This window comes from Apis florea, unplaced genomic scaffold, assembly GCF_048593485.1.
Source record: "Apis florea isolate Af1SG1 unplaced genomic scaffold, ASM4859348v1 contig_3585_pilon, whole genome shotgun sequence".
Classification (NCBI taxonomy): domain Eukaryota; kingdom Metazoa; phylum Arthropoda; class Insecta; order Hymenoptera; family Apidae; genus Apis; species Apis florea.
Window position 1 is genome coordinate 2,615,911 of NW_028256788.1, and position 27,576 is coordinate 2,643,486.

Below are 27,576 nucleotides of genomic sequence, written 5' to 3' on the forward strand. Positions count from 1 at the left end.
TCATTGGAGAATGGAATACGAATTTCATTCTAATTTTCACTTCGTTTCTTCTCTTTCTTCTTTTCATCGCTTCGAAGACGCAACTTTTCGCGCGAAAACATCGTGCAAAACACTTTTTAAAATAAATTTATCACTTTATTGGAAACCCCATATATAATAAATCTTCCTCCCTTTTTCAAACGAAGCAGCAGATATTTCATCGAAGAAACGCACGTTTCATTTCCTTGGCTCTCGAGTGTCTGGGAAGTGGAGGAGGAAGAGAGGAGAAGAAAGAGGAAGTCCTTTTCAAGCGTAATCGACGCTGGTTGACGGAAAAGAGTGGAAAAAGCGGTTGGACCGATCGTTCGTATCAAAAGGGATACCCATCGATTTCCCATTATATCCGTTCTTTTCACCGGAAACGCGTTCTCCAACCTTGGAAAACCGCGCCCTATTTTCCCCATCGTTTCCTCCTCGCCCTATCCTCCGATTAGTTACATCATAGCTGAACCTCGCCAATTTCACTGGCTGGCTGAAACGTGACTTCTCTCCACTCTCCCCGATTTAGCAGAGAAATCCTCCAATTTCTTCGTATCGAAAATCTTGGTATCGGTCAATTAAAATCGTGGATAGAAGTGGAAAGAGTTCGAATAAAGTTTTTTTTTTTTTTTTTTTTTTTTTTTTTTTTTGAGAAAAATGAAACGATTCGACTTTGTCAATTGTCGAGCTTCTTCATCTTTATACAGTTTTGGAAAATCTTTGGACTCGAAATCTTTCGAAAAAGTGTTGCTTCTTAAGTGTTGTTATTCGATTAATATCCTCTTCGAACAATTTTGGGATAATATTTTTTTTTATAGTTCTTTCTAATGCTGCTTTTTTTCCTATCTCTTATGGAATCTTATTTATTCGAACTTGATTAGAGAATATTTAACTACTCGAGGGAACGAGTATTATTATTAATTACTCGTAAATATCTAAATTACAATTATTAATATATATATATATATAATCAAGTAATTTCTGCAAATATTTTACAATCTTTTGCAACGTTCCGCATCATTATTTTGCATAAATGTAAAATTAATAATTAATCGCGTATGCATTCCCCATATGCATTTCATAATTAACCATCGTTAATGCAATTATAATTAATTATTTGCACGAGACCTAGGCAGACATCCTAGCTAGTTATAGACAGGAATGTGAATATGAATTATTATTATCACGTTGAATTTAATTTCCGCGTTTCATGTAAAACACGCCACGATAATGAAACGATCAACCACGTAATCACGAATCGATAAAAAGAAATTAAGTATTGAAAAACAGGGGGAGGATACGCGTCGGCCGCTTAATTAAATCAAGCGACATTTTCCCAGATACTCGATGCCCTATATTTCGTGGACATCGACTTCCATTAATTTCTCATCAACCTAATCAAATTTTCCTCCAATAATATCGAGATTTCTTTCACCGCAAACATAATAACAACAACAACAACAACAACAACAAAAATAACAATAATAATAATAATAATGACGACAAGTTAATTTTGTTTATACACGCAGAGAGAATGGTTTATCAAGAAAATTGCGAAATCCAAGTGACACAGGATGTGAGGAGTGACCTTACTGAGTACAGTGAAAGTACGAGTGAAGATGACTAACAATGTGACCTAGTCATTTCAAAACACGTATCGAGTATTTAGAGCAAGAAAACTTAATCAATTCGATATTATCTCGTGTTCTAAGACACCGGCGATCAATCGGCAACTCGAGAGCCTCTTTTCTGAACTTCGCGTACAAAAATGGCCTCTCTTCTAATTTTTATACAATTAATAAAATGTGAACTAATGAAATTCTGTCAAATCTTCGTCAAATTTGTCTTATGATTTGCAGTAGATTTTTACTTGACTTGATTGCAGTGATGGGCAAAATTCAATAGTTACGAATAAAAAGTTACTTCCATAATTCAATAATTTATCGTTCAAAATATATAATAATAATAATCATAACCCCAAACGCTTTTATATGAAAAATCAATAATTACTTGTAAAGTAACTTGTAATTAGTTACTTTTTCAACAGGTTATTGCCTGCAATACTGCTTGGTTAATTTAGCAGAATAGAGACGTAGACAATTTTTACGAAAGTTGCAACAACAGCATCGAACAAAATTATTAATTAAAGCTACAAAGTTTCTTACATAATCGAGAGGTTAGCAGAAGATGTGAAACATGGTCGCAAACAAATCCTTATTCATCTTCGAATTATTTAAATATTGTTGTCGCCTGGTGGCTCCGGTTCGAAATCGTTCTCGAGCCATTATTCCATGAAGAACGTTGCATCAGAGAAACGTTGCGTGGCTATGAATACGAATATCAGCCACGGGTGCAACTGTCACTGGCCAATTATCCAATGACGAACCAACGGCCTTGTCGCGCCTTTTCGAACAATAATGCCCCATTACAGGCTGTTTTAGTTTGTTTGTCGTCCAATCCCCCGCCTTGCCTATTTGTTATCCCCCGCACAGATTTCGTCCCGCGATTTTTATCCGTTTGCCGTTCCAATTTCATCTCGAACCAGCCTGATAGATATTCGCCCGCAAAAGTTTGCACTTCAAATATATTCGTGCTTCGATTACATTGTGTTACATCTATTTCGTTTCGACTTATATTCTTCTCTCTCGTCTCGAAATTGACATTAGCACGCCGGGTCAAAAGGCAAATTACATACGTTTCTTCCACCCATGTCTCAAGATCGACCATCATTTTTCGTCATCTGCATATCTTCGAGGCTGACACCATCACAAATTGAACCCATAGTTTCTTTATCCAATTATTCATCAAGAGAATCGAAACTTACAGATTCTCGTTGCGCAATGACAGACTCGATTTTCTCGATTCACAGCATACACAACTGATCGACGATCTCGACTTTCGCTCATTCCCTTAACCCTTTCGTTACAGGCGACTTCTCCGCGCCAAAAATGTGCACAGTGCTCGAGAAAGATCGTCAGCTTCATTGCTATTCGAGTTGCTTTGACGATGAGATTATCGAAAAAAAATTGATGATAAAAATCCATATATTTCCAGAGAAATATACTCGATGTGCAACAACTTCAATCGCCCGTCATATCAATAGGTTAAGCTCGATCTTATCCTCGATCAATCGAATCACTGTCATCGTACAGCATTCGGTTCATCAACTGATCGATGATCTCGTAGCGACTTTCGCTCGACCTCGTCCCAAGGCTGGAGGAACGCATGGTGGCGTCGCAAAATACACGACTATTCGAGGGGCCAGGTAATAATAATAACGAAGCGCGAAGGAATATTTAGCGGAACGCTGTCCGATTAATCACGATCGCGCAATCGTCCCGCGAATTTGTCACGGTTGATAAATCCTGATTAACCACTGCCAAGAAATTCGCCCGTTTTCGACCGGCGCTCTAATTAGTGGAACGCGTTAATTAAGCGGAAATCATAATCGATAATATCGGGCGACCGCTAATCATCCTCGTGACGTTTCCACGAGGATGATTAGCGGTCAGATGCAAGAACGATATCGCCTCGTCTCGTCTCCGTGTTGGATAGAGTTGTAATATTAATCCCTCCGGTTTTGAGGAAAACGATCGGTGGAAAAGATCGGAGGATAGATTTAACATTATTTCGCTATGCGTCCGTCAATGCTTCTTTCTCTTTAAAATTTTCCGTGAACGCGTAAAAAAGTTTCGCGTAACATCCGTGAAAAATAATTCACGACCCGGATTTTTATTCTCGAATTTGGATCACGCTTTGTCGCGTGATCGATTTATTTATTTATTTTTTTCTGTAACGAAACGGGATATTTTGGAAATATGGGAGGTGTTGGCGCGTTAAGGAAAAATAAACTCGATTGTAGCGATATGCAAAAATGTCGGAAGGCATTTAAACCGCGGCCGAACATCTGCGCAACGAACGTTGTCAAACAAGGTGCGTGTTTTAGGTATTAGTAATGCGGAATAAACGCTTCGATCCATGATTGAAAACAAGCTTTTTATTATTCCAAACAATGATTTACGCCGCACTTTGTTTGTCACAACTCCGACTGTCGTGAAAATGCTATAATCGTTTCGAGTAATCTTCCTTCTTCTAAACACGGATACACGAGTCGCGTACGTACGTAGAAAAAAATATATTTCCTTTCAACGATCGAGAATCCCGTGATAAAATTTAATTCGTATTATAGTTGTTATTCGTCGAAGGTTTCTTTCGTTATTTTGCGTAATTTTTTTTAATTCCCCCTCCGCAATCTTTCCAATTTTCTCGAGATAAAGTAGTCGCGAGCAAAAATCGAATTACGTCACAAGCAACGTTATTTATTATTATCTATTATTATTATCGCTATCCGGTTTAATTGTGGTCAGAAGAAACAGAATCGCGATCGGTAACTGGATAACCGATCGCGACGTTGTCACGATAAAGTCACGATCTGCGATTGATCTGCGTCACTTTGGGAAATTAATCCCATCAGATGTCGAACGGATCGGAAAGAAGACACTGAAGAACGCGTATTTCGTTTCAAAATGTAAATATATCGTTGGAGAAAAAGAGAGAGAGAGAGAGAGTATTTTACTCTGAAAAACGCGACAAATAGGTTAGTATGAAGGACTTTCCTTTTTTTATTATTATTATTATTATTATTATTATTACCTTCAACAAATCTGTAATATCTGTAATAATTTATTTCTTAAGGTAATTTATATTTCGATGCGTAATTTTTATTTTAAGTCGAGTCGATTTTGTAAATTTACACAGGAGGCTTTAACCTGTTTTTCAATAATTCAAAGTAAATTATACAGCTTTCAAAATGGCCTGCGACACACACGATTCGATCGCTCTTCGAAATAACTTTTCCTTGCTTATAATATTTCATAAATTACGCGGCACGTCGAAAATTTACCATCTCGTAAAAATGAGACGCTTGATTAATAATTAAGTATCTATTAAATAAGTAATCGTTCTTTTTTTTTTTTTGAATTTTTAATTTTCGAAAACAAGTAACGTCGCAGTAACATATTTCATAATAACGATTTTTACGATGCATCGGGAAATCCGGATAACGTAATAAGGCAACACGTTCTTAACGGGTAAATAGCATAGGAATATTACGATTTCGTTAATTGAGAATACAGACCATGTTGTTGTACACACGGCGATAATATCGATGGCAATCAATTTTCTTACGTGCATGAAAAATGATGTGTTTCACAGATATTTTTTTCTTATAAATTACCGTAGATACGGTAGATTACGCGAAATTTTTAATGCCACTTTTGTTTTTCTTCTTTTATGAAAAATATTATAATAAATACGTAAAATACATATATATATATAGATATTTATTTTTATCGTATTCGACGAGTTTCTTATTTTTCTTCGAACCGATGAATATTTCACCGTTTAATTTCGTAATCGTTTTTCGCATAAATATCCGTATTCGATTATTTCGAAGTTAATCTTTGTCGATGGAATAGAATTTACGTTCTATTTTAAACAACGGGTTGAGAAACGAACGATAAGGAAAGTAGATAATTCGACACCTAATAGAAATTGCTTCTGGGAAAGAAAAGGGAATAAAAAGAAGTTTATGTCATGACTCATAAAATAACGGGGAAGAAAAGTTTCAGAAAATGGTTTACAGTGGCTTACCACAAATTTCCAAGTTGTTTCGAATACTCGTAAAGAATCGGCCGCTTGCTTCACCAGGCTATGCTTTCGTTGTTTATTTTTAAACACGTAAAATTAGAAATTGTTCTCTCTGTGTGTGAAATAAGCAATAAAATAAATACAATTTTTTAAACAAACGAATTCTTTTTAGAGAATCTGATTATTGCGTTTAACGCGATATCAGTGTATCAGATATTTCCAATGAAAAAATCCATAATAACCTATATATATTGATAAATTATCGCGGTCAAGATCATCAAAATCGATCAGATAAGCGAAAAGAAATCAATAATCCGGCTAGCCTATCATCGTCACACTACTCACTTACGTGTATACATAAACCACTCGAGTTTAATAAATTGAATCAAGATCAATGCTACGTCTCGTATGATAAGTCATAATCGATCGATCGGGTTTGAAAAAAAAAAAAATGTTTGCGTGTTTATCGAATAATTTCAAATCGAAACAAGTGGTCTAATTAGGGGACAAAGGGGGACACGTCGAATTGTTAAATGAAAAGAAACGTTTATTTGCCTCGAAGTAATTGCATTCCGCGTTTTGAAATCGCTTCTCAATGCCGTTGTTGTTGTTATTATTATTATTATTATTATTATTATTATCATTAATACGTTAAATCACAAAGCCACGTACAATCGTCGTCCGCAAATAACAAATATTGTCATTTACTTATAATAAAGGAGAGAAAAGAGTTTAAAAAATTCTTGGCTTTATTACCACCATTATATTAATCCAACTGTACGAAAGGTTAACCACATTTGCGCCCGACTACGACCTAACCTAACCAAAGAGCGAGCGTTAAAGGTCCGAGCGTTCACCGAAGCAGACGAACAGCAGCACACGACGGTGCCTCGTTTCGAGTCGTGCGTCTCTGCGCCCAGAACTATCGAGAATTGGCGGATGTGGCGCGCGCGCACGCCATTGGAAATAGACGCTTCCGGTTTCTCAGTGGACACGTGCTGGCCAGGCCACGTAATGTATGCCAGTTGGAATTTGACCGAAGCGAGAGTTTCGAATTCGACGACCTTTCGCACGCTTTGCGATTTACCAGGCAACTTGGAGGTAATTCGAGACTGATTACGAATTCGTGTGTAACGCCTTCGTCTCTCCACTCTTCATAAATGGAGGAGAACGTTCCCTCCATTCGGATTGGAAAGCGAAACGAAAGCGACCCTGGAATTGTTGCGGTGCTCGAAATTGGAAATCGCCTTTCTGGAGCGTACAAGATTTGAATAAGGTTTTAGTCGAGATTTTATAATGAATGAATCTTTTTTCTTTTTTTTTTTTTTTTTTTTGCTCAAATTGAAAGTCTAGTTTAATAGCACGTGTTATTTTTATAGAAAATTATACACGTAAATCTTTTCATTCTTTTGCGATGAAATTAGACTTTTCAGACTTTAGAGCGAGAATATATTTATGGATAAATTCCGTTAAGTTAGAAATAATAAGGTGTAAAAAGAGTGAAAGTTTGTAATAAATGTACGATGCATATAGGCAACGAAGGCCCAATCAGTAGCGAACGTGTTAAACCGCTTTACAACGCGATGATGGCGTTATCTTATCATCGTGACAGTCACGACGCACCTCGGTCGCTGTTCAATCTTCTCGTGAATTTCGAGCCACCGATGAATCGAGGAGTCACCGATGATTATCGCGAAATCACGATTCACTTCTCGGGAAGGGAATCCCGGTGCAAGGAGAAGAGTGAAATCGTTTGGTCGATCGCTTTTGATACAGCAACGAGAGTATACACGCGAATATAAAGGGGATGATGGTTCTTCGTTCTGTAAACGGTCAATGTTACCAGATGTATAAAAAAAAAAAAAAGGTGTTGTTTCAAATAACATAACGATGGAAATTTTCCGTATACTCGAATGAAGTTCAAATTGATTTTTAAATCGAATTTCAACATCGATACCACGTACAATTAGGATGAGTGAAAAATTCCTCGACACACACGCACATTATTGAACACGATTTTTATTATAAGATATTATATCAAATATATTCTCGGTGTATCATTATTTAAAAATTTCTCAATTTTATCTCTCGCTTATCGATCGATTATTCTATTCTAAAAAAGATGGCGATTAAAATAATTAATTAATAAAAGACGTTTAACTCGATATTAACACGAAGACGCGACGCGATAAATCTCTTGATTCCCTGGCATAAGAGAAAGAAGGCAGGGATAAACAATAAAGTCCCACACGTAAGAATAAAAATCGTAAATGTTAATGCACGTATTCACCGTAATCGCAAGATTTATTAACTTTATTCCAACGTCACTTACGCAACTGTATTCTCCGATCGTTAAAGTCGCACACGATAACATTTAATGCATGAAAATGTTAAGCAACGGAATCTCCGATCCTGAGAAATAGTATAAGGATTACACGACGAGAGAGCTCGGCCAGAAAATGTCAGGGCTGGGTGCGCCGTTTCTAAGTAAATGTTTGTTGCGCGCTATTGTCGAGCCTTGCTGAACGTGACCAATCCCTTACCGGATTGTTTGCCTCCGAAACAACCATAATTCCCGCTATTTTCCTTCCTCTCCAACGATTAATTATACGCAAAACTTATTATATAAATTCGTGAAATTTTCCATATCTATATTATTATAATATAAATGCGTGCAAACGATCATGCACGTCTCGACCTTGCATCAAAATGACACGCGTAAATAATACGTAAAATATACTTGCAAAGAGATCACGTGGGTGTTAGAGAATAATTAATCTCCTGTTTCAGCATAATCGTAATATATAAATATTTAATATTATTAATGAACACGTGGATGATATATAGAAAATATTTAAACGTAACAATTCTCGATCGATTGAAATTCTTCCCTTCTTAAAAACAAGATCTTTTAACGAAAGGAAATTACATCGCGATATAAAGTATTCTCTATTCTCGATGTATCGTACAATTTCCTGTTCATTGATATTATGAAGAAGAGAAGAAGAAGAAGAAGAAGAAGATAAAGCCCCGTTGAATATTAAGAAAGTTTGTCATTATCAAGTTTGCCATTGTTCTCGAACATAAATGGGCAAAATTTAATAGTCGAAGTTTACGAATAAAAGTTACCTCGATAATTTATTGTTCAAAACGTAATAATAATCGCGAATAACTGCAATGGTCGTGGCTATTACGAAGAGCGGATCAATTATAATAAGCTACGAATAAACGTTATTCAAACATTCAAATATTTTTAACTAGTTATCCTTTTCAACTTAATTATCAATTCCAAACACTGTTCTCGGCTAATTTCGTTTCAAACATTTTCAGAGATCGAAAATGTCGAATAAGCGTTCGAAGGATCACCCGGAAATGGACTTTGTTCTTCGCGATCAAAAAACATTGCGATATTGCGATATTTTGGAACCACAATTCCCATGACAATTACAATTAAAATTGATCATTCATCTTTGAATATAGACACATTATTGCGATTAACACGTTACTATAATATTATTTAGAACCGAATTATCTCGAATAGCAGAATGTTCAATGTAGGAAACACATTTGTGGATCTTATCTGAAATTAATAAAATTCCACAGCCTCGACGAAGAATAGAGGAGCTCAGATTGAATTGAATTTGAAAGAGTGCAGACAGAGGGTGGACGAGGAGCGATCACGGCGTTGAGAAAGATCTAGGCGCGCCAAAACGTTTGCGGTGAAATAAAGTATACGTGGAAGGATTGAAACCGTAATCCGGTCTCTTGACCTGACATTTAATGCTGTTGCACAAGTTGCAGCTCTTTGTCCGCAAAGATGGTGCTCTATTCATCGACAATGACAGGGCAAATGAAGGAACGAGTCAATGATTTCATCGCGTGTCGCGTTTAAATGCACTCTACGTGTCTCGAGCTATTTTTTTCACCGTGTAAATGGGCCAGTTGCGCGATCGCTCCTTCATTATATGTCTTGTCGATGATGATGATGATAATAATAATAAAGTTTCTTTCTTCCATTACTTCGTGCAGCTTATTTGAAATAATATTTAAAGACAACAACGTGAAACAATGATTATTATGCAAATTTCCAACGATTGATTCTCTGTCTTTGTTGAAAAAAATACATTTATTATATTTCCTTTCGATTTAAGTATTCCTCAATTTCGCCATCTATTTTAAAGATATTTGCATATAAATTAAATTAAGAAAAAGATATTCGTATCGATGTATACACGATCGAAGGTTTCACTGTGAAATTCTGATCTACGTGATTTTAAAATACGCACAATACGGAGATTCTCGAGTTACACCACTTATAATTCCCACTTTCGCGTCTAGTTTGCCAGAGTTTCCAATTCTGAAAGTGATCAAGTCGATTCGACTTGCTGCAAAACGGGCATCCACCGCCAACTATTATACGAATCCCACACACTCGCCAACTTTGATCGATTCGAAATCGAGTTTGGCCAAAATTGAACTCGTATTTGATGACCTGTTATGGATTATACGTACAGATACGATTGCGTACAGACAATAACACGAAATCGAAATTGAAATGATAGGATTTAAACTCACAATATAGTTCTCGATATTCTTTCAAAAACTTTATATCAACACGAAATTACTCGAATCAATTAGATTAAGAATTGTCAGAAAGATGATAGATGCTTCATATTTTTCTTCTCCCTTTAATTTTACATGATAGAAATTATCTATCTTAAGAATTTCTTTATAATACGTAATTTTATCAATTACAATGAATTTTCACTCTCTCCTTACTTTTTAACGCTTTCGTTATGAATTGTCATTCAATTTCACCTTTTCCTCCGTTTTAATTTTACGTAATAAAAATTATGTTTTTTTTTTATAATACATAATTTCATCAATTACAATTTTTCACTCGATTCCATTATCGTTTAATCTAAACATAACATTCATTTTCATCATCCAAAATATAATATTCAAAATACTCTCTTTTCACTTTTTAATACGTAATTGCCTTTTCCTCTATTTTACGTAATAAAAATTTAATTTCTTTATACTTATACTTTCCTTTCCATCGTTACTACTACTAATATCCAAAAAATTCTCTTCGTACTTTTTTTCGTCGAACGCCATTCAATTTCATGCCTTTTCCTCCATCTTAATATTACGTAATAGAGGCCATTTTTCTAAAAAAAAAAAAAAAAACCACGAATCGTTTCCTCTTACACACGATACATAATTTTATCAATTACAACGAATTTCCATTCGACTGGATTATCGTTCGATCTGGACGGCAACATAATTTCATTCCCATTACGATCGAGGCCTGTCGACGATCGTTGCGGTTCGCCGCTCGTAAAGAACTGAATGAGTTATGAGATCAGAAGTGAAAAATTATAATGGCACGGGCCGCGTATTGCGTGGGTCATTGAGAGTGTCACGTCCGTGACGTGGGAGCGCGTGTACGCAGAGGTATGTGAGAGAAAATACGGCGGAAACACGCACCAGCCGCGGGCATCCCAGCGCGGGGAAAAGAACGAAAGAGAAGGGAGGAGGGGGGAAGGAGTTGAAAGGAGGACTGGCGGGGAGACTGGAAGACTAAGTACTTACTTTGAGCCAGACAATTATTTTTCTAATTTGTTGCTACGTCCTGGGAAGTTGAATTATGCCGCGAGGAGAGCGTATTGCTACTGGAAACCTAGTTAATGTAAGAAGGATGATATTGCTCTTTTTTTTTTTTTTTTTGAATAATATTTTTCATCATACATATTTCTTTTTCTCTGCCGATTTTGTCGATTTTATCGGGAAATTTACAAATGTTGATAACGATCTTGATAACGATATCTAAATCATTTATCGGTTTTTTTTCTTTTGTTTGTTTTATAAATTGAATATACGATGAATCGTTATCAAATAATTCTGCGGTTAGGATATAATAGCGGAGGATCGTAAAGGATGACAAAGAGTTCATTCCGTGCATTGCTTCGCGCTGACGCCATCATCCTCCATAACTAGTAGAATTTTCTCAAAAATATTAGCTCATGAATTCCGAATTTACGAGTTACGATATCTCTCGATGTCAACCGATTTATATTAATTAAGAATTATGATTTTTAAGTAATTAAAATTCTGCATTAAAAATTACTTTTTTTTTTTTTTTTGTAAAGAAAGAAAGAACGAAAGAAAACAAATGTATTTACGAAATATTAGAAAAACGAACGATAAAGAATATTGGAATTTTATTTTATCTTTTTAAAAATATATCGCATCATAATTCCATACGTTAAGTTCTGTATTGAAAATGTAGCGTGATGCAGTTATTTTCTATAAAATCCTTTCCTTTATATTAAAAATAAAAATGTATCTATTTATATGCGTCATCGGAAAAATAAATAAGAAATTAAAAGAAATAATCCCACTAGATAAAATCTTGCATTCGTCAAAGAGCTCAGTCGAAGATTTTTATCAAAGGAGATTAAAACGGTATTTTCCGCGTGTAACTATATAAATTTAACTTTCTTTACGTGTGAACATCAACACGCTATCAGATACCGTAACTTTTCGGTCCGGTTAACGAATACAACGAGCAACAGCATCCGAGAAAAGAATTATTCTCAAGACAATCTCTTGTTATCCCTCTTAATTATCTAATAATTTTTATATTCGTTCGTCCTTTAATCGACGAATAACAAAAATTTATTTGCACATTTTGCCACTCAGTTAATCATCGTTTTATATTTTGTTATTTTAATTAAAATATCTTAATTCTAAGATAAATAATGTACGTAGAAATAAAATATATATCTGATTAATTTTTTGAAATTTTATATAGATATTTCCTAATCGATTGATCATGATAAAAATTTCATTATCTGGAAACGGTACTTAACATCATTTTTTATATTCCTAAACAATTTACATGTTACCTCATTCATATGACTCACAACCAGATAAAACCTTATCGAGTATTCTTTTCCTTCTTATTGTTATCGCAAATAGTTGTTTATATATAGACTGTCAATCAATATGAATTTCAATTTACAACGTTAAATTTTTCTTATTTTCCTACCGTTATTTATACTCGTAATAAATACTTAAACTCGAAATTATAATGTTTCAATTATCAAAAATCAAAATTAATGATAATATCGAGCTAATTACTTGCATGAAATTTTAGCAAAGTAAGCTTAGATTAGAGAATCTGATCCATTGAACAGGTTTCATATCGATAAATGATAGTGATAAAGTAATTGTATCTGATAAACGAGAAACGAAGGATAAAAGAGAAAATAAAAAAGGATTTCACTTGATACAACATACAACGTGACAGAAAATTATTAACGCGCAAATCCTATACAATGATTAAAAACAAAATGATATAATTACTTATTTCTCCACTCGTTGGATATTTCTCCATTCGTTTTTGTATTTAAGTATTGGAAATTAGCATGATCGACAAAGATAAGATAAGAACTCGTAAGAATTACAATTTCCATAAAAAAAGTTTAAATCTACAACGAATCAACATTCTAATGTGAATATTTAATTCGTAAAAATTTAAAAAATTAGAATGTATTAAAATATAGGATCGTATGTAAGAATTTTATTTTTTTTTTTTTCACCAAGATTCACCCCTTTTCCGGTTGTGTCTATATACCACTATTGCGGGCCATCCTGTATTTTCTTCTCGGTTCCATGCATATGTGCATGACCACGGTTTCCGCAACGATGAGAAAAAGCACTTGGTGGATGAGTCAGCTGCTTCTTTCGCAACTTTCTAACGTCATTTACACGCTCACGAATCCGTGTCCGATCGTTTGCATGCAACTCGTCGTCCAACATCGATTAAAACCAAAACGAGCTCAATTGTTTCTAATAATACACACATATAATATTAGTTGTGTTTAACCAATATATCATAGATAACGTATTCCAAAGTGTTTTTATCAAAATTTTATCAAATTTTGAAAATCGAGTATATATTCGTGAATAATGTTTAAAAAGAATCAATTCTTTTCTTAATATTATAAATCTTATTGAACCGTTATTGTAATTCATCGAAGTTTCATTTCAATCTTTACTCTAAATATAAATATGGTTATGCCTGGTTAAAAAACTTTATCAGTTCTAAATTGTTAGCGAGCTATTTCTCATCGCATCGATCACTTTTTATACGACGGGATTTTGTTGAAATTGAAATATGTTCTTTCAGTTCACGCGAAAATAGCAAGAGTTTAATTCATCATTTTCCTTGTTACGAAATTGTTTAAAAAAGAGCTTACAGAGTTTCAAGGTAATTTGGTAATTTTTGCTCAATTCCACGAAAATTATCTTCACAGAAGAAGTTTCATCTCGTTAATTAGTCATAATTTTATTTTTCTCATAAGTTGTTGTAATTAAAATTAATTTGTTCTTACTCACAAATTTTTATCATCAACGTTTTGCCAACGTTTTTTTCATTCTTGTAAAGTCTTGATAAAAATGTCAAATATTGTAAATTTATTTTAAAAATATATGTATATTTTAATAGATCGTATATACTCTAAAATGATAAAAATAATAAAAATTATAAAGCATTGTATTGGAAATGAAAAATATTTGATAACTGATTTCAATCTTTCAATATTTATGAATTCTACTGAAATATTTTTCTCATTATTTTTTCCTTCCATCGCGTGGCATATGAGAAAAATAGAAGAATTGTTTAATGCCTTGTCACGTTTTGAGAAAATTATATTGCCACGGATAAAAATTATCTTTTCTGTTGTTCATATTACGTTTCTTTAATCGTAAAAGAAAAAAAAAAAATGTTAATTTGTTTGTGTTCGATAGTGTTAAAAACTCGAACTCGTTTTTGATTTATTGTTTTTAAAAGCAATTAATTTTTACTCAAAATAGAATATACAACTTTTGACAAATAAAAGATTAGTTATGTTTTCAGTGTTTTTTCAAAACCTACTAAAAAATTATTTTCCCACATTTAATTATTTATACACAATTTTTCAAAAATAAATAAGAACAAAGTTTTGAACGAAATATATTGATGAAATGTCAAAAATTAGCAATTCACTATTCGTAAACTGCTGCTGATTTAATTAAGCCAATTCACCTTCGGATTAACGCTTCATAATTAGATTTGCGACTCTAAGATTTCAGTTATATCTTAAGGATTCGCGTAAATTTCATTTCTTGAAAAATTAGAAGGTCGCTAAAATTCTCAATTGTTTTTATCGTGCTGTTTTGTCGGCTATAGAAATTATATAGTTTCTACTTAAGATGTAAACTTTAATGAACGAAATTAAAATAGTATTTAAAAAATAACTAAAAAATTTCTTGATATATTTTCAATTTTTGTAAATATCTTTGATTGCATTTTACAAATTAAACAAACAAACAATCGCAATTCCAATACATTTTTAATACTCCAATATATTTTTAAATACTTTTCAAAATATATATATAAAAAAAAAAAATTAAATTACTCTTTATAAAACATTTCGAAACATGTTCAGACACGCTAAATTCTTCGTGACAGATTAATTAACAAATTTTACTTCCCACTAATAGCTGCAACAGTAAATACCGAAACGTTTCTTTTTATATTTCGTGCCAAAATATTAATTAAGTAAACGAGAAACATTAGATGGAACTACTCTGGAATCAAAATTCGTCTTTAGAAGTAGTACAAACCGAATAAAAGATTTTTTATATTTTCTTTTCCTCTCGTACATGGCACTCGAGCATGGCAAGTCGAGTTTCATCAAAGAAATTGCTACTTTGATAAAGCTTCGTTTTTCACGTTTTCCTAACGCGCCATTCAAGGCATAAACTTGAATTAATCCAATTACGCTAATTTGACGACTCTCTTCATACGGTACTTTTCAATAAGGAAGTTCTTTGCCTTTTAGACGCTGCTTTTTCACAGTTCTTTAAGTCTTAAAAATTGGGTATTATTTCGCGATATAATCCGCCGCTGATTGTATCTTACTTTATTGCCAATAAATGAAAAAAAAAAAAATTCTGGGATTTATCATCATAAAAGTAATTTTTGCAAATATAAATATTAGTAAAATTTCTTCGACCATTTTAATATAATGCCGAATGTTTCGCGTATTTAAATGAATCCTATTGATCATAAAGACGATGCGCAAATAGATGTTCGAACGAACGAGTCCATGTTGTAACGGTTTATAGTAACTTGTCACGGCCTGTATTGTACTTTCTATTGACCGACTAGACCCTGCTCGAAACATCCTTGAATACGCCAGGACCACTTACAACCGCTTCCACTTCTTTTTCCACGATACTCGAGGTTAACTTTGTGGTTAACTGCTCTCGCAGTTTCTACCTTGTTCCTCGACACTTTCGACCAAGGAACCCATCTTTACATTCTACCATCTTTGCATCAGCAGCCGAGTTCGATGACTCTTTACCTGAATCTGTGGTTTCTCGTTTAACGAAATCCCAAAAATTGCTCATTCCCGTTTCATTGATCTAATATTCGAATCGTTTGTCGTCTCGCAACGATGTCACAATTGATGGGAATATCGATTGGCAACGAACAAATTCCACATAATTAAATATACAGCAAACTTAAACGAAAACAAAAACAAAAGGCCAAGAGATCGAAGAAAACTAATTTTTGTTTTTACTTACTACGAGCAGATCCGAACGTCCTGTTGATCAAGGCGGAAACAACGAGACCGCATTATTCTTCCTCTTTCTCTCGCCGATTCTGCTGCCCTCTCTTCAACGCCACGAGAGAGTAGTCTTTCGAACTCTTGCCGGTCACGCTTGTCCACGCGTTCTATATCTTCCTTCTTTCTCCCGAACCTTTCACTCTTCCCTCCTTCTTACCCTGTCAGCTTGTCTCTGTTCATCTCACTGTCTCTTCCCTTCGATCACAGGGTTTACAGCACTACACGCGCGGACCACAACACACGGTACCCATGACGACGCGTTCTCTCACCATTTACGCAGTTTGTCTTCCAATGTCCTTCCGTCTCGATCTATCTAAATTTCTTCATTCTTTTAATTCATTTGCATCCACGAGTTTATTGCCGAATCGCGACAACTCATACTTCATAGTTTCGTACGAGTTTTAGAAAATAAATCTCATTAAGAATATTAATTGCAACATTTTTACAATGATTAAAACGAGTAAACAATTCTGCAATAATAATAAAAATAAAAATAAATTATTTCAACATAATATATAAGACAAAGATTGGAAATTATTTATCATTTAACTCGCTGTAAATCAAACTGTGAAGAAACTACGAATAATAATAATTATAAGTTATATAACTATTATTAAACAGCTTTAATTGAAAAGAATTCCAGGTATTGATGTATAAAAACTAAACTATCTTGAACAATGGGATTATTCATCGATAAAAATCTTTTCGTAATTTACTTATCTATTTTTTATAGAAAGTAATATTTTGATTACAAAATTATCTTTAACGAGTGATTTAATTTAATTGATTCATAGTAAAAAAATTTTTTTAAAAATTCTTCTTTCAATGATAAAATTATTTTTATTAACGATTCTAAAATCATGCTATTATTCGATAGATTACCAATTTATTACAGAACAAATGTCCAATAAATATCAAAAAAAAAAAAAAATAAATAGATACGTCTATCAGTATATCATAATCGATTGACATTATCAATAAAATAATGAATTTAATATTAATTGAAATTGATAAATCATATTCAATTCAATCTTTCTTCTAAATTGATACAACAATTTAAACACAAAAAAGGAAAATATGAATTTTCACATTTTTACACTTCAATACCATTTGTCTAAACGTATATTTCCCTCGATAATTACAAACTACAACAAATAATAAATACTCAACGAAGCATTCTATTTCGAAGAAATACTTAATGCTATCTATCCATTAACCGTAACTGTTTATTACACATCAATTAGCCAAGGTTATATATATCGATTTATCGAATTCTTTCCAACGTATCAGAAAAAAAAAAATCGTACACAAGATGCACCATTATTCGATCAAACGTTTCATTCTCAACGAACGCGCTTACGATTATTATTAACCACGCCCATTATAATTATACGTACGTTCTTTGTAAAAGTACTGTTTCCAAAACGGCATTTTTTTTTCCCCTCCCTGTATATAATTAGTCAGCGATAATCGCGTAAGCGTGTCGAGAAGGAAAGTTCTTCTTTCGAGGAGACTTGTTGCACCGCGGCCCATTTAAATCCGCAAATTTCTTACTCAGCTAACCGCAACGTTAACCCAAGGTAAACTGTTCTTTCGTCGTCGGTACACGCATGTCCATTGAACGAGATCGTCGTAAAAAGTTATTATTATATATCGCGAAATATTCGACGAGCAAATTTGACGGACAAGCGGCTTAATTATCGAAGTTTGTCGCAATCGACGGTTGAATTGGACGGAATTGCATCGACTGATTGTCAGTCGTATATATTCGACCGAGTTAGTCGAGCGTTGGATTTCAGGCTAACAAGTTACCTATAGAGAGAGGTCTCGATTTTCCTTGACGAGGAAAATAACGACTAACAGCGCGAAAAACCATTAACGCGAAAAAGGGAGAAGAAGAAGATTCAGAAAATTGTTATAATAATTGCTAACGTATATATATATATATATATGTTATATAAAATATATACCGTAATACAATATATTATTTTGCATTATTATATTTTATTTTATATACAACTGTGTTAAAATAATTCACTATTATATTATTTTAAAACTTGTATGTAACGATTATATTATATTGTGTATATTACTATTGAGTATTGAGAATATTTAGTAAATACATATAATTATTATAATTGGTATAATAATGTACACAAAATGTCTTTTTCATTATATACTATAGTAATATATTGAATTATATTACGTATTACAATATTAGAAATTTATTTGTTATACAGTAAGAAAAGTAACGATTAGATTATATAAAAAAATAATAATTACACATAAATTACTTATTTCCGCAAACGTAATAGAAAGTTTTTGTTTTCTCTTACGGGTTAATCGTTTTCCGATATACGTTATACACGACAAGAAATTAAAATTGGATAAATATATTTTCAGAATCTCTTTAAAATTAACTAAATAAAATAATTAAATAACAATGCTGAAATAATTAGGATATACTATTCTGAAATATTTTTAAAACATAACACTTGTCAATCACGACAAGCAATTCTGAAATAATAAGAAAAGTAATTAAAATTTCGTAAGACAAGAAACAATACGATGTGGGAAATCGAGAGATCGAAAAGCGACTGTCGAAAAAACGCGCTCGCGGTTTTGTTGCACAATTTCTTTTCACAACTTCAGGAACCTTTATAAAAACAGGGAATGCTAACCTTCGAACGTTTGTGATCGCTGGATGCAAACGAATTAACGACTTGTTGCCTTTTGTCTCTTCGACGCGAGAAATATCACTTTGATTGTCTGTCACGTATACACGTTAATATCGTGATATATTTCGAGTTGTCGAAAATTTTCAAACACAGATCCGAACCACGAACTTTTATTATTTCCAACAAAGCGCACTATACAACGCTCGGCGCGAGACTGACTATGCGAGTCGTGCACGTATACTTGGTGTTTCGGAGCGTCTGACCGTCTACCAATCAGTGGCACGGATTCTTGCGTCGGTATGCGTCCGCGCATGCGCAACAGCGCGTCGAACAAACGCTTGCCGATCGCAAACTTGTGATAGCAGTTACGGATAATAGTGCTTTCTGAATCGTATTGGGATTAAAAAGTTGGAATTAGATTTTAAAATTTTGAATGAAGAAAGAAAATGTAAAAAGCGAACTGATAATTTTACTTATATTCGAAGTATCTTATTTAAATATGTATAAAATTGTTATTGATAGTAAACATTTATTTAGGAGAAAGTTTAGTTTCCTTTTTAATCTCTTGCTTTATAATGTCACGTTACAGTCTTTGACACGGATTTAATAATTTCATTTTACGGATTAGATACAGGCTGTAACAAAAGTTTAATTTCGATTCTAATATTTTATTAGCTCCAATTTTTCATTTTTACAGATTAAATTAAATTAAACGAATTATAGATGATAATTACGATTATTATGATACATGTTAATACGATACAGCAATGAACAAAAATACGTTCATTTAAATAATTATCTTAAAAAAACGGTGATACAAGTTACAAGATTAAAGAATAAAGATGACTTGTATACGAATTTTTTGAGGGATTGCTATTTACCCGCCTTTTCTTTTTATTACTTCGTATCATTTCTCTATATTAATGACAATAAAAAAGTAACTACACGCGGCAAATTAAATGAAGAAATAAGGAATATTAAACGATAACAATTAAATAATAAAATTGAATGAAAATGATTTTAAAATTTCGTTTCTTCACAATATGTATATTTTTATATTCTTCTTTAACTACATATTTTTATCGCCTACTTTTGAAATATATATTGCAATCCTATTATGAATAGAATTAATAGTGGAAATAAGAAAGAGGAAAAGAAAAATTATTCTTTTATTTTCTGGTAAATGTAAATGATTTAAAACAATACACATATCGTGTTAAATAAAAACTTTTCATACGATTTTATTGCAACATAAATTTATATTTATCTTATCTTTTAAAATCACACGAAATTGTCAAGATAAATGTACGTTCGAGTTTTCGATAAATCAAATTGAATCAAATTGATGAGATTTTATTTGATTAAAGGGATTGCAATCCTCTTTCCCCGTGAGAAATCGATTCTGGACCGCAAGTTGTAAAGGAAAAGCAATTCGAGCAATTTGCAAAACAAATTAAGCTTTCACTTACGATCCTTGCTTGGTATTTGGTACTAAAAAAGGAAGATTGAAACGTTCATAGGTTTCACATGTTGTAAAAACCTATGCAAAAACAAATCTATTACAATAATAAATGCAAATTAAAAAAGATTTACGATATCGATTTGCAATTTACAATATCATGGATCTAATGAAATAATAATAAAAGGAAGGTGAAAAAGAATATGAAATTTATCATATTTTTATCTATATTCACGTCGATTCTATTAAATTAATAATTGTATAATTTAATAATTTCAATATTTTCAGATTTTTCAATATTCTTTGATAATTTATAATTTCATTTTTAATCTATCTATAATAACGATCTCGAAATAATTGTTACCTATTAATAACATTTAATTTTTCGTTTTAATTGTACACAATTTCAGAACAATTATAAATTAAAAATCGTTTAGCTTCAGGCTCGTTGCTTTTTAAAATTATCGTTCCAGATCGCCAGAAGTTAGAAAACATTTCGATAATTACCGTAGTCAAAAGCAAATTATTCAACTGAAAATTATTTGTTCCTTTATGCAAATGTTACATGCCATTGCGTAGTTTCGATTTGTATAAATATTTTTCTCTTGCGAATAATTTAATATCGATGATTAAATAAAAACGAATTTTCGAAATTACACAATTAGGCAAAAGGAATATCGTATAAAATTGTTAAATTTTATTTCATCAGGAAAAATTTTTGGGACAAAACTGCTGTATCGCTTTATCAAATATAAATAAAGAGAATAAAAAAATGAAATTTTTCATCCCTGATTTTAATTTTAATTTTAAAAAAAGATTCCCAAAGATTCGTTAATTATTTAATTCTTTTTTTTTTTTCCAAACAATTTTAAGAATATTTTCATGCCAACTCGCCATGCTTACCAACAACCGTGAAGCAATTATTTCCCTTTTGAAGCTTAAAAAACAATCCATCCTGCGTTAATCCATGCAAAGTGTTTGAAGTTTTTCAAACCTGCGAAACTCTGAAAGCACGTGAATACTTCCCTCACACACACGTGAATAAGAGTTTCGTTAAACGAGATGTGACTGTTTATTATAACTTATAATGTACCCTGTTACCGGGTATAACACACCACGTGAATTTTGAATGATGGAAACAAAAGCAACGTTGCTTTGTATCTTGTTTCGTATTCCGTTACGCCATGTGTACCGGCGCATTTTATCACAGCCACAAATATGAATTACTTGCATAAACACCACTCTTAATGATACAATTAAAGAATGGAAATGAAAAAGATCGTCTCACGAGAGCTCACGCTTTCGGGTAATAACAATAAAATTTTCGAAGGGTTGATTTGATTTCTAAAGATCAAAAAGTTGATGCACAGTTGAGAATATCTGTCTCGATTTAATTATTAAGTTACAAGTAATATATATATATTTGCAAAACGGAGACAGAGCTTTTTTATTGCTAACATTATCATTGTATCGTTGTAAATTTATTTCATATTCGTTTATGTAACTCCAGTTTATTGCCACATTGCACTCCGCAATAGTAGATTTCACGCTTTCTCGTTATCTTATTGGCGTTATTAAAAAATATCAAGCGTCGATTGTAACCTCGATACCGTGATTCTCTTTTTCTTTTTTTACAAAACGTTGCAATACGCGCGAAAGAAAAGTTGTTCTTTGTTAGTTATCGAGGCGAAATATCGAAAAATTAATTTTTATTCGAATATGGTAATGTTACTTGGTGAACAAAGATCGATATTACATGTACTTCTTTTTCAATGATATTCGAAATATTGATTAAAAAGATAAATATACATACGTGCATTAGCATATACCTCTAGAACTTGTAATTTTTGTATTATTATTATTATTATTATTATTAAATAATTATCGAACGTTAATTTTATTCATTTTAATTCATCAGGATCGATAGGTAAAAGAATATTTATGAAATCGTATTTTAATATTATGTATGTTATTATAGCATCTAATAAGATTAAATAATATTTTTAATGTAATTCATTGGCTAATTACATACAATCTGTTTTTAAATTAAAACTTGATTACTTCATTAACATTAATCGTTCATTAGTTAAGTTTAATTTATAATAAAATGATGAGATAACAAGTAAATTGTAAGTAAATATATATAAGAATAATTAAATTGCGTGTCAGATTTAAAAGTATTATACAAAATTGTTTTTTTGCTATGTACTAATATATATTAAATTAAAATATTCAAAATATCCAATTCAATGATATTAAAATTTTTTAAAAACTTCGTTCGAGCAAGTAACTTATTAACTCTCGAGACTTTAATTAATAATAAATTATTTGCTCCACTGCTTAAAATCGATGTGTAATATTAATTAAATTAGTTTTATATCAAATATCGAATTATTAGCTTGTGACGAATTTACTCAAATTTGATCAGAATTCGAATATATAAAGGAAACTTCATACTCGAGAGATTACAAAAAATTTAGTTACTCAGATTCAATTATGGATATCCGAATTAGTCATATCCGCTTTTCGAATCAAAGTTTCTTACAACGAGTATTTCATATATTCGAGTAATAACAATTCTATTTTCTATTTTTAATTTTTAAAATAGATATAACACATATTTTATATTTAATCCAATTATATATTATTTTATTTTATTTTATTTGGAAATCTCTTTCATAGGAAAAATACACGATAAAGAGGCCGTCTTGATAAATCTTGCAAATCCAATTTTCCACAAGCAGAAACTCTTCTCGCCGTTGGGAACAGAGTTATTCGGTCGATTTCGTTCGAAACTTCGATGAATTCCGTTTCGGGTGAATACGTTTCGGATCCCGTGGGATTTTTGTTGGCAATATCGGCGATATCTTGTGTCTGTTTGTTGTGCAACTCGTTTCCAGGCTACGCGCCGTCGATCATTTATTATTTTATCTTACCTGTTTAATGCTCCTATGTCTAATTTTCTTCGACCATTTTTTTTTTTTAAATATTGCAAATATTAAAATTTTTTTTATATAAATTCCTCAACCAACTGAATTTTCTTAAAACGGGATCCTTTTTCTAAAATATTCTAAAATTCAAACGATAATTTTAACTTATATGATACGTTAACATTATCGTATTATTCATTATAATAATAAAATTTTTTATCGTTTTTTTTTTTGCAAAAAGGATGTACAGAATATTTAATAATTGATATTACCAATAATTAATTCGATGATATCAGTTCTCCATAATCAATCAACACGCCCCTCACCAAGTTATTAATACTCGCAATTGATAAGTACTTTCCTGATAATATGAAATTAACACGTGCACGTCAATTTTCTCATGATTCATCCACTGATGTTCGTACATACACTAACGTAACGGATGAACAATTTATTGATCGAACGAAACATAGCTACACGAATTTCCCTTAGTCCTTTTATAATTTATATGATTATTATTATATTAATCATTGAATTTGTTAATCTTTATTCATAATTGCCAATGCTACGTTAAGTAATTAATTTTTCAGTTCATTAGTAGTTGATTATATAAATGTGTCGCTTCGAAAAGATCAGGACGAAGGAAGGCGCGAGCGTGGAAGGAATGGACGCTTAGAGTAGCCGGATTAGAGAGAAGGTTAAAAAGCAACCGGGTATCCTTGACACGACTCGACGACGATACTCGAAGCCTTTGTTTTACGATAAGTTGTGGAATTATCCTCCCATTTCGAGCAACCCTTAAGATCGAAACATGGCGACGCGGATGGTCTCGATTAATTCCGGAGGGCAGCCACCACCGCCTCCAATCGAATTACACTCGATCGGATTATAGAATTACAAGGTTAAAGCCGAGCGGCGAGTTGGACGATGATAAGGTTAATGGATGTAAGATCGGGAAAGGAAGGAATGTCGTTGGTAGAGGTTTGATGATGCAAACTGGGATTGCATATTTTTTCACTGACGTGGAAATAAATAAGTTTCGAACGAGATGAAAATTTATTATTATTATACGAAATAAAGATATCGTAGATGTGTGTAGTAAAATTTAAAAATTTTCGATCATTCATGGACAAAGATCGTTTCAGACTTGCACATGTAATGGTAACTTTACAAGTTTCGAGAAGCTAATCAGTTAAAATTCTTTATGGACGATTAAACGAAGTGAATCATTTTTAGAAAAACAAATGTAAAGTCTAAAGTTGAAATTCCAGATTAAGATTAACCGAGCAACTTAAACAGGCATATAGTTTATTAAAATTTTGTAATATTAAAAAAACTTTTGAATTTTTGTAGTAATAAATTTTATTGTTCTATCGAGCAACTTGGTGTTTCGTCAAAACAGATTTCATCATTTTTCTAGTATAATATATATTATAAATGTATTAAAAAAGAAATGGATCCTTTCTTACATCTTTCTGTTTGATTTATTTGTCATTTATTTTATCAAATTTCCATCGAATTCGATCACCAATAATAACTGAAAAGTGTCACGACGGTCTCCATTCGACTGAAATCCGATTCCAAACATGATCTTTCCTGGCAGAAAGTCTGTTATTTATGACAGTGGGCGTATCATCTGAGTTTTCACTCAGATCGAAATAAAATTTTACCATGTTTTCAACTCAAATAATTGTTCGATGTTCGTCTGGAGAGGAAAATCATCGTCGAAACATTTTTCTCTCTTTTCCTCTCGTAATAAATGATTTTCGAACAATTTTCCATTAATTGTCTATCATCTTAACATTATATCTAACATTATTTATATATTGTTTTGTTTCTTTAAAGTTCATCACGATACTTTTAAACTATTTTTCGCCTGATAGATTTTCTGTTCCCTATTTTTCCGAAGGAAAAAAAGAAGACAAGTGAAGACGAGATTCAATCGAACGAAAAAATTCCATTGTCCTAATTTCGAACGAGCAAGTCCTAAACGTGCTATTTTTCCGATTACAAAATGATTGCAATCATCCAATTGCTTGCTCTGTTCTGTATCTCGAGTGAATTTGCAAATTTCTTCTTCTTCTTTTTCTCGTAAATCTTGGGTTAATTGGTAGCCATGATTTTCTCATGGCTGCTTGCCTGCCAAATTAATGCTGGCCAACCGATTCAACAATAAAGAACAAATATAACTCTGCTACGATTTAAACAATTTTTAATATTCATTCGATTAATAAAGAAAGTTTCGTAAGTCTTAAAACCGTAAAAAAAAAAAAAAAAAAAAAATTTGGGAAAAAATTTTTTCTGAAAAAGTATGAAGTATTTAATATATTTATTAGAATATTTATTAGAAATTAGAATATGGAATATAGAATCCTGCAAAATATAACATTTAAAAGCTCTTCGCAACTTTTCGTCTAAAACAAAGTGCAAATAAACTGTCTGTGAAGAAAACTTGTTGTTTTTGAAAAATAATAGAAGTGAAGTTGTCGTTCTTACGAGATTGTTTCATAAACGAAGGATTAAATCGTGAAGAAATCGCGAGCAATTAAAGGCAGCATCCTCGTTACCTCGAAATGCACTCAGCAGCTTTTAATTATATCACCGTTGGAATAATATCAGTTGGTAATTGCTCGCTAAAACGTGGCAAACGAATTGCATGGGAACCGCGTCAAGTTGACGCAATAGTTGCATAATTGCATAACAGCGTGGGTAAATTAAAGATCGTTGTTACAAACTCGCGTTGCTCTAGCTGGAAGCGTCGAACGTAGAGGAAATTAGATTTCTGACGTGGAAGATTAATTTTAGAAACGAGACATCTTATAACATTTCGAGATCATACGATCGAAACGTTCGAACAATAATTCAGAAATATTATTTACTATCACATAATGACACACAAACGTATAAATTCTTTTAGAGAGAAAGAAAAAGAGGGAAATTTCAATGTTAAAGAATTTACTGATTATATTTTAAATGTAATAATAGTTACTTAAATCAAATTTAAGTAAAACAGTTTCAAGCAGTTTGCGAGTGGAGTTGAAGAGCAGGCACGGAAAAAATTTTTTAATTTTTTTGAACACAAGAGTCTGTGACGCGGTTACCAGAAACAGGTCAAGTTGATTCACACTGTATGGTTAGGGAGCACTTGCACGGATTTTGTTATATTTCTATTTACACAATCTGAATATCGTATAAAATAATATACGAGTCAATGAATAATTATTATAATAGTTAATCAGTTTGCTTAAATGAAGTAGAAACGCGGTTGAATGGTTAATCTGTCAGTGAGAAAATAAAATGATCGGCGTTTCTGGAAATGACAAGCTGGAAATCACAATGTTTGAAAACGATATGCTTGAGGGAGCGACGTGGACATTTTGCGGTAACATCGATCGGCCGGCACACATGAACGTTCCAGACGACTTTGTCGCGAATAAAATATTTAATCGGACAGTCTACGCTACTCACCCTTCCGTGAATTATAGAAAGGGTCAATAACCTTGATCGATTTCCGCCCCTGGATACGGTTAATCGTTCAATCGTTGAAACGTGTGTCGAACACGAGCGAGAAGTTGTTTAAACGAAACAACGACGTAATTTAAAAATATAGCTCGTTTTGTAATAACTCACTTTGCATATAAGATAATGAATACGAGTGGAAGAAAAGCTATATATATAAAACATAAGTTTATCGTAAAAGGAAAGGAAAATTTGGCACAACGTGAACGAGCGAGTTACATTTTATTAATTCCTATCCTCGTGATATCGTTTGAGATTTGGGTCATAGAGAAATAGGAGGTATCCGATAAATCTGTTTGTTCTACGTTAATTTGAATCATAATAATAAGGTAAAGCCAAACGGCGATCCTAATGAATTACCGCGAGCGTTTCATCAGTATTATTAATTACATCTCATTGTACTCCCTAATGAAGTCATTAAACCAAGATTATTACGCTTTAGCATGTTGTATCGTTAGCTCTATTATGCTGTATCCTATTATGCTATCTTAACCTCGTGTAAATTGAATACGTTGCTGCTGCTAGGTATTGAATTAAATAACGAACAAATATAACTTTCGTTATTTGTTGAAACAATGAGAAAGTTGAATTACGAATATTATTACTATTGCATGCAACGCAATGATATTTCTACTGAG

General features: G+C 32.4%; 1 protein-coding gene across 8 annotated transcripts in view; it reads right to left on the bottom strand.

Moving 5' to 3' along the window:
* LOC100867848 (uncharacterized) overlaps positions 1-19,271 on the bottom strand; it is a 51,256-nt gene extending 31,985 nt beyond the window's left edge. For 3 of the 8 annotated variants that reach the window (XM_086914172.1, XM_086914171.1, XM_086914167.1), the window contains exons 1-2: positions 19,034-19,271; positions 16,309-16,665 (exon numbers count right to left, since the gene is read on the bottom strand). The gene's annotated coding sequence lies outside the window, so the exon portion shown is untranslated. Of the gene's footprint in view, positions 1-16,308; positions 16,823-19,033 lie in introns of all 8 variants that reach the window. The other 5 variants (XM_031917075.2, XM_086914170.1, XM_086914173.1 and 2 more) reach the window with 3 other exon arrangements.
* Between the last annotated feature and the right edge of the window lie 8,305 nt (positions 19,272-27,576).